Source organism: Oncorhynchus tshawytscha, linkage group LG03, assembly GCF_018296145.1.
Source record: "Oncorhynchus tshawytscha isolate Ot180627B linkage group LG03, Otsh_v2.0, whole genome shotgun sequence".
Classification (NCBI taxonomy): Eukaryota; Metazoa; Chordata; class Actinopteri; order Salmoniformes; family Salmonidae; genus Oncorhynchus; species Oncorhynchus tshawytscha.
Window position 1 is genome coordinate 10,807,035 of NC_056431.1, and position 9,839 is coordinate 10,816,873.

The window sequence follows — 9,839 nt, forward strand, 5'->3', positions numbered from 1 at the left end:
TCAAACACTGTCTTTGTATTGCGGGAAAAGAAAAAAGGGAATCTTTAAAATGAAACAGCAGCAGCAGTAGCAGTAGATGTTAATGGAGGTGGCATTGGCTGCTATTGAAATTGCAGATAGGAATCAGAAATCACCTAGACGCTGGTGACCCTGAGTCCTCGCTCTGCTCGCAGGGCAGGAACAAAGGGAACAGGATGGAGGGAGGATGGAGGTTGAGGGGGGTGCTGCTGGGGTGGTCTGGCGACACGGCTGCACACTCTATGTAATGCAAATCAGGATAAAGATACAGTCAAACACCTCATTACACAGGTTAGGTAATGGGTGTGTGATAAGACAGGTAGACAGATGGACATATGGACAGACAGGGAGATTCTATAAGCTACCAAGTAAGTTTTAGAATCACTTACACATCCTTTCTGAAGTTTATAAAGCATACCTTCATTTACCAAGAGAGTTTCACTGTGGGGAAAACATCCTTCAATAAATATTCAACAGGACTTTTTGTCTGTCTTGAGGTTTAGGCTTTAGGATTTTAGCTGTGAGGGTATTGCTGTCAAAACAGTCTGCCATACAGACAGCAGAGGAGATTTGCTAGCTTCTAGACACCAGAAGCCATTTTAGATGTCAGAGAGACCATTTTGATTGTCTCTATCTGACAGGACTGCAATTCATCACTGGCTGTGTAATCTGTCTCCTCTGTGTGGTCTAATTGAGTCTCTGGTGTCTGTCTGGCCTCCCTTCCTCCACAGGCCTGGTCTGTCAGAACACTGACCTCTTCTGTGGAGAGGGCCCCAGACAGACAGACAGCCCCAGCTGGCCTAGAAGATTCACAGCACCCAGAACAGCCTTCACAGCCCCTGGCCAATATCCATAGCGTCTCAGTTTTGCAATTTAGATAATAATAAATAAGATTATATGGATATGGGGGACCTCATCCTAGATCAGCACGCCTATGCTGAGAGGCTTTGTGAACACAGGCCCAGAGCAGCCTTCACAGACTCACAGACAGAGATCTTTACAGGCAGCTGGAATATGGATCGCATGAACAATTAATTCAATCAGAGACGCCTGCCAGATTCCTTCCCTTAGATTAAAAATAGAAATATAATATCCTTTCCTCATGCAATGTAAATTCTAATTAATTAAAACTGTATATCATTCCGCAAATAATTGGATCTCAATCATCTGTGTAATGAGAATCATTTGATTCATTTGTATAAAAAAATGTTTTTTTTTTAAATGATCTAACTTTTCATTTCTGTCTCACTGAAAACATTCCTCAGACTGGGATGAATTTGTGTGTGATGTCAGGAGGAACATAAGCACATGTTTTGGGGATATAGAGATGTATAGATATGTACAGTTGAAGTCAGAAGTTTACATACACTTAGGTTGGAGTCATTAAAACTCATTTTTCAACCACTTCACAAACTTTTTGTTAACAAACTAGAGTTTTGTCAAGTCGCAAGTCATTTTTCCAACAATTGTTTACAGACAGATTATTTCACTTATAATTGACTGTATCACAATTCCAGCGGGTCAGAAGTTTACATACACTAAGTTGACTGTGGCTTTAAACAGCTTGGACAATTCAAGAAAATGACATAAGAGCTTTAGAAGCTTCTGATATGCTAATTTACATGATTTGTGGATGTATTTCAAGGCCTCCCTTCAAACTCAGTGCCTCTTCGCTTGACATCATGGGAAAATCAAAAGAAATCAGCCAAGACCTCAGAAAACAAATTGTAGACCTCCACAAGTCTGGTTCATCCTTGGGCGCAATTTCCAAACGCCTGAAGGTACCACGTTCATCTGTACAAACAATAGTATGCAAGTGTAAACACCATGGGACCACGCAGCTGGCATATCGCTCAGGAAGGAGTCACGTTCTCTCTCCTAGAGATGAATGTACTCTGGTGCAAAAAGTGCAAATCAATCCCAGAACAACAGCAAAGGACCTTGTGAAGATGCTGGAGGTACAAAATGATCTATCCACAGTAAAATAAGTCCTATATCGACATAACCTGAAAGGCCGCTCAGCAAGGGAGAAGCCACTACTCCACAACCGCCATAAAAAAAGCCAGACTACGGTCTGCAACTGCACATGGGGACAAAGATCGTACTTTTTGGAGAAATGTTCTCTGGTCTGATGAAACAAAAACAGAACTGTTTGGCCATCATGACTATCGTTATGTTTGGAGGAAACAGGGGGAATGTAACGCCTTTCGTTGGTTGAAGGAAGAGTGGACCAAAGTGCAGCGTGGAAAGTGTTCATGATATTTATTTTCAAGAAACACTCAAACAAAAATAACAAATCAATCACACCCTGACCTAACCAAACATAGAGAATAAATAAGGATCTCTAAGGTCAGGGTGTGACAGGGAGGCTTGCAAGCCGAAGAACACCATCCCAACCGTGAAGCACGGGGTTGGCAGCCTCATGTTGTAGGGGTGCTTTGCTGCAGGAGGGACTGGTGCACTTCACAAAATAGATGGCCCATGAGGAAGGAGAATTATGTGGATATATTGAAACAACATCACAAGACATCAGTCAGGAAGTTAAAGCTTGTTTTCAAATATTTATATGACCCCAAGCGTACTTCCAAAATTGTGGCAAAATGGCTTATAAGGACAACAAAGTCAAGGTACTTGAGTGGCCGTCACAAAGCCCTGACCTCAATCTTATAGGAAATTTGTGGGCAGAATTTAAAAAGCGTGTGCAAGCAAGGAGGCCCACAAACCTGACTCAGTTACACCAGCTCTGTCAGGAGGAATGGGCCAAAATGCACTCAACATATTGTGGGAATCTTGTGGAAGGCTTCCTGAAACGTTTGACCCAAGTTAAACTATTTAAAGGCAATGCTACCAAATACTAATTGAGTGTATGTAAACTTCTGACCCATTGGGAATGTGATGAAAGAAATTAAAGCTGAAATAAATCATTCTCTCTACTATTATTCTGACATTTCACATTCTTAAAATAAAGTGGTGATCCTAACTGACCTAAGACAGGGATTTTTTACTAGGATTAAATGTCAGGGATTGTGAAAAATGAGTTTAAATGTATTTGGCTAAGGTGTATGTAAACTTCCAACTTCAACTGTATGTGTGAGTGGTGGGTTTGAATCCAGCCACCAGGCAGGCAGGCAGGCAGGCAGGGGGGCAGGCAGGCTGTGTCGGTAGTGCAAGGGCGCGTGATCAGAGTAATTTATCTCCAGGAGTGGTTGGGAGCAGCTCATAGCATAGTAAATAATATATGTGAATGACTCGAGGGCCCTTCCCCATTGGAGAGGAGAGGTGAGAGGAGCTGGAGGGCCGTGGAAGACAAGGGAGGATAGGAGAGGGGTCGGGCAGGAGGGGGGGTGGGGTATTGTTGCTCAGGTTGGGCTTGGGGAACAGGGGAGGAAGAGGTAGGAGGAGGGAGAAAAGGGGAGTTTGAGGGAGAATGGGGGATGAATGGGGGGAGTCGGTATTCAGGCTTGGCTGGGGGACGGACCCCTAGGGTCATTGGATTTCCTCCATTCAGGGGGACATGGAGAGGAACATGGAGAGCAGATGAGAGGGGCTTGTGGTGCGTCAAGGGACCAAACAAAGGAAACGCTTAGCAGGCACACATGTCACTGAGACAGGAAGCTGCTGCTGCTGTCTCTCTCCACATCTCTCCTGTCTCTCTTTCCTCTTATGCCTTGCTTTTCTCTCCATTTTTCATGCAAACTCTTAAACCGGTGCAGATGTTTCCATCTCTTCCTCTCCTGAAGCCACAGTGAGATAGTCTCTAGGGCTATCTTGACATTGGCTTCAGGGTAGCCAATGATGTTGTTTCTGGATGGGTGCAGCAAGTAGAAGAGTACTATGTGAGGTGAGGTGAGGTAAGGAGGGTGTGAGCAAATCTAGGTACTTTGTTTAAAATGGAATGATCGTGGAGTTTGCTCGGCTGTCCTCTGCTCACCTGCAACGATCACTCTCTATTACAAACCCGCCTCTCCCTCGCTCTCTCCCTCCCTCTACAAGCCCCCCCGGCTGGCCCCTGACACAAACACCACATCAGCACCAATTTCTGTCACTTACTCCGTGCGAGATCAGGAGCGATTACTCCCAGTGCCACCTGGCGCTAGATCGGTTGCAATGGCTGCCCGCTGCAGCCAGAAGACCTCAGCTGGAGCCGTAATTTGCACTGACACCTCATTTTAGGAGCATTCCTCCACACACTCCTCCAGCCCCCGCAACAGCATCACCGTCACCATGACGACCATGAGCCAACCAAGAGAGAGAGACCTAATCTAATCTAAGACGGGACGAAGAGACATTACTCCCAGGTTGGGTTTTTCTTTCAGATATAGGCCTAACTCCATTCCACACACAGACGCTGGAATGAAATGAGAAACAGAAACAAAACAACAAGTGTTCCGCTGTGTTCTTCTATGTATGTGGATTATTTGAATCTCAATGTGACCTATCATTTTGTATAACGTGACAACAGGTAGTTACGTACAGTGCTCTGTAAACTACATACTACAACAAAAATTGAAATATTTATCACCCCCTAAATGCATTTTAACTAAATAAAAAAAACTGAGTTTGTTTCCCTCTTAAAATACTTGAAATTATCAGGCCACTGCAGGCTCAGTTAAAGTTGAGAACAACAGAGAGAATTCCTTAGAAGCAGAACACGACTCAATGCTCAATATTTTGTTAGTTAATCATCAGCTTTAGGCTCTCCTCTGCTCTCCCAGCATTGCAACGGCTCCTTTTAAATGTACTATTCCCCAATGCCCTTCACAAATCAACAAACACACAAACAAATAAACAAACCAATAACCACAGAAAAAGATGTTCAGTCTGTGGAAATCCTGTGAGCCACAGAAAAACGACAATTAGGGAAAGCAATGTATTCTGTTAACCTTGGGCTCAGGATGGTGAAGCAACAACAGCCACAACAGCAGAAGTAGCAGCAAGGTCTCAAGGTCTCTGGACTAACCTTGACAGTTGTAGCTCACTCACCAACACTCTATTTGTTGCCTTTTTTGTTGCCCTTAGTGGCGCCGCTCAAACACACACACACACACACACACACACACACACACACACACACACACACACACACACACACACACACACACACACACACACACACACACACACACACACACACACACACACACACACACACACACACACACACTGAGGGTTGACATTGACTCTTTCAATTAGAAATATTCAGTTGGACTCATAAACAGGGTGAAAGAGAGCCTGTCTAGAGAGTGGCATAGGAACGTTGGAGGGCTGTAGAGACCGTCCTGACAGACGGGCTGGGTAGAGTGGGTAGGCTGGGTAGACTGGGTAGGCTGGGTAGACTGGGTAGGCTGGGTAGGCTGGGTAGACTGGGTAGGCTGGGTAGGCTGGGTAGACTGGGTATGCTGGGTAGGCTGGGTAGGCTGGGTAGACTGGGTAGGCTGGGTAGGCTGGGTAGACTGGGTAGGCTGGGTAGGCTGGGTAGGCTGGGTAGACTGGGTAGGCTGGGTAGGCTGGGTAGGCTGGGTAGACTGGGTAGGCTGGGTAGGCTGGGTAGACTGGGTAGGCTGGGTAGACTGGGTAGGCTGGGTAGGCTGGGTAGGCTGGGTAGACTGGGTAGGCTGGGTAGGCTGGGTAGACTGGGTAGGCTGGGTAGACTGGGTAGGCTGGGTAGACTGGGTAGGCTGGGTAGGCTGGGTAGACTGGGTAGGCTGGGTAGAATGGGTAGGCTGGGTTGTAGCAGGTGCTTCTTCTCTGTTGCGTATTTACTAATGAATTAAGATGTAATGTCAGAGACTGGTGTCTTGGTAGGATGACTCTTTCTTTTCTGAAGGAGAGAGGGAGGGAGAGAGGGAGGGAGGTATGGAGGTAGGGTGGTGACAAAACCATCTGGCAGACACAGACAGAAGCAGGCGATGGTTTCTGCTTTCTCCCTTGGCTACCTGGGGTAACGGCAGAAGTAAACAAGTGGAAGGAAACGCATGCTGCTAGACAGTGAAAACGGGCGATACAGAGAAGGTTATGGATATGGGTGGGATTAGCAGTATGGTAAAGACTAGTCATAGGGTGGTGTCAAGCCATTTGATGAAGATTAGCAAGATGGCACTGGTTAGGAAGATGATGAGAATGGACAGCATGGTAATGATTGGCAATGCTGTATAGGTTAGGATTATTGTGAAGGATGTTTGAATGTAAACAGTATGTTGTTGTCAGTGACCCTGGTCAAGTTTTCCATGACTATACGCCATATGAATTTGAAGATGTAATCCCCACCCTGAAACCATCTAAAATGAAATCACTATTTCACTTTACCTGATTCAACACTGACTGAGTCACAAACTCCCAGTTAAGGTTGTAATGAATGATGCTTTTATGATTGAAAGGCCTACAACTGATGAGGGGGAGAGCAGAGTGGGAGAGGGAGAGAGGAGGAGAGTGTGCTTGAGTGAGTGTGTGTGTGTGAACTTCAGCATGTTTGTGTGCGTGTGCGTGTGTGTGAATATCAGCCTGTAGCCTTCAGTTTCCCTGAGCAGGTTTGATTGATACCGACAGCCCAGGATCTTAATGTAACAATAACTCAGTCCCCAGTCTCTTGCCACAATTAGGTTTCTCCCATGATTTAAACATGGCCGTGTCAGTCAGACAGACAGACAGACAGACAGTCAGAGAGGGCTGAGCTGCAGCCCCAGCCTGATCCTGGCTGTCATCAGGACCTGGCTGATACTTAAGAGAATTACCCTTCCCAAAGATCAGCTGTGATGTGACAGAGAGCAAGGAACTCCTTCCTTTGTTACCAGGGAAACCACAGATGTCCATAATGTACAGTCACAGTTCCCTCCCCAACCCTAGGTAGAATATACAGTACTTTACACTAGCACCAAACCACCCCCAAGGCCACTGTACTGTACTGTACTGTACTGTACTGTACTGTACTGTACTGTACTGTACTGTACTGTACTGTACTGTACTGTACTGTACTGTACTGTACTGTACTTCGGGGCATTTAAGAGTTGTGTCACATTTGATTGAATATACATAGGAAATACCAATACAATGTCTACCTGCTTACATAGGTGCTGTTGCTTACAATGCTATTCCTTTCAATGCCTGGTATTGGCTGAGAAAGACCAAGAAAAAAAACAGGGTTGAAATATCATTGAGTGTAATGCATTCACAAATGGGGGAGGGGGTTGGGTTATAATTGAAAATGAGCTGAAACTGGCTGACAAAAGCTCTGCAGAAGTGATGATCTTTTATTCATTAGAATGTCAATCTACCGCGGCCTTGTCGTGGGGGGAATTGGAATCCACTGCCAGTACCACTTAGTATTGTGATTTAGAACACATCTGCAAGAGTGCTGCCTTCCACACAGTAATAAAGGGGTTTGTATAAAGTACAAAGAACGTGAAACACGTTAAAGTTTAAAGTGCTGTATAAATATCGAGAGGTAGAGCAGGGATATAAACATGACAATGCTATTGATACTAATAAACCACCAGGACACTTCATTGACTCTGGGATGTGATGGTCGACCAAGACTAATGGCACTAACCCTGTATCATCAGTTTGAACTGTTTCATTCACACCAACGTGCACGCCCACATGCACACACACAGCCACTAACACAGCATCACGCCCTCATGCACACACACAGCCACTAACACAGCATCACATGCTTTACATTTACAAGTATAACATGTCTTGCTGATATGTTGTTTGCTCTGAAAAACTCACTGTTCATAGGCATTGACAAGACGTTTTCTGAGCACGGTTGCCAATCTTCAATTCTGCTTCCTGTCCTGTATCTTCAGCTCTGTGTATTTTCCCTCTCAAACCCTAACGTCAAACTTGTGCCCTGATGAGGAAATGCAGTAGAACAGAGCTTCCTCTCTGCCTGCTTAGAAACTCCTTGGGTACTGGAGCATCGTCGGCTCAATCAATTCAATTTCTTCTCAGAAGTACCTCTTCTTCCCAGTCAATGCAGGAGTTTCTTTTCTTCTTTTTGGATTTAATAGAAATAAGAGAGAGTCCCTCGCTCTCCAACCAAATGCTTGACCGGCCAACACAGGGAGGGAGAATTCTTGATTTACATTCTGGATGATGGATAGGATGGTTATTATTTATTTGCTTGCTTAGTGCCCTTGTGACTTTAGGAGCCTTGGAGCAGCCTTGAGGAGGCTCAGACGCGGACTATGGTGTTGACCATACAAATACAGAATGTGTGATTCTCTGAGGGGGCCAAAGAGAAAGGTCCCCTTCTCTCCCTGCCGTACGACGGGCCCTCGTTTGATCTCCGGCCATCCCCCAGGGTCCAGACAGACACTGTTCTTTATCACCCGCACACACGCACAGACACACACGCACACACGCACAGGTTTCCTGTTGTGTGAAGAATTGTACAGTCAGTCTCATATTGCATTCCTGATATGCAGTGCCACTATCGTTTCTATATCTCCCTCCCTCCCCCAACTGTGGCTTAAATTGTAATTCTAATCCATTTTATTGTACGTGGAGTGATTTGCCACATTACAGTGTTCATTTAATACATCAAAATCATTGACCTGGTATTAATTCCATTATATAATAATACAGTTGAAATGTAAGTAAAGAAGAAGATTCATAAAATGTTAACTAAATCATCAATTAAATTAAATTGTACAGTAACATACTTTGCAAGTCCTCAAATCTAAATAGGCCTAATTAAAAGTGGATTTATGCACCCTGGCAATTACCTTGTGCTTTTTTGCGGAAGAGTGAGCAACAGTTTTTGAATACCAAATAGGAATGAATTGAAGCTAGAGACCACAGACAGTACAGCTGAAGGTCTTCTTCTGGTCAGGTTTTCCACGTCCTCAGTGTGTACATGTGTGTGAGACCCTCAGTGGGTACATGTGTGTGAGACCCTCAGTGTGTACATGTGTGTGAGACCCTCAGTGTGTACATGTGTGTGAGACCCTCAGTGGGTACATGTGTGTGAGACCCTCAGTGTGTACTTGTGTGTGAGACCCTCAGTGTGTACATGTGTGTGAGACCCTCAGTGTGTACTTGTGTGTGAGACCCTCAGTGGGTACATGTGTGTGAGACCCTCAGTGTGTACATGTCTGTGAGACCCTCAGTGGGTACATGTGTGTGAGACCCTCAGTGGGTACATGTGTGTGAGACCCTCAGTGTGTACATGTGTGTGAGACCCTCAGTGGGTACATGTGTGTGAGACCCTCAGTGTGTACATTTTATTTATTTTATTTTATTTCACCTTTATTTAACCAGGTAGGCAAGTTGAGAACAGGTTCTCATTTCCAATTGCGACCTGGCCAAGATAAAGCAAAGCAGTTCGACACATACAACGACACAGAGTTACACATGGAGTAAAACAAACATACAGTCAATAATACAGTATAAACAAGTCTATATACGATGTGAGCAAATGAGGTGAGTTAAGGGAGGTAAAGGCAAAAAAAGGCCATTGTGGCAAAGTAAATACAATATAGCAAGTAAAACACTGGAATTGTAGATTTGCAGTGAAAGAATGTGCAAAGTAGAAATAAAAATAATGGGGTGCAAAGGAGCGTGTGAGACCCTCAGTGTTTACATGTGTGTGAGACCCTCAGTGTTTACATGTGTGTGAGACCCTCAGTGTGTACATGTGTGTGAGACCCTCAGTGTTTACATGTGTGTGAGACACTCAGTGTTTACATGTGTGTGAGACCCTCAGTGTTTACATGTCTGTGAGACCCTCAGTGTGTACATGTGTGTGAGACCCTCAGTGTTTACATGTGTGTGAGACCCTCAGTGTGTACATGTGTGTGAGACCCTCAGTGGGTACATGT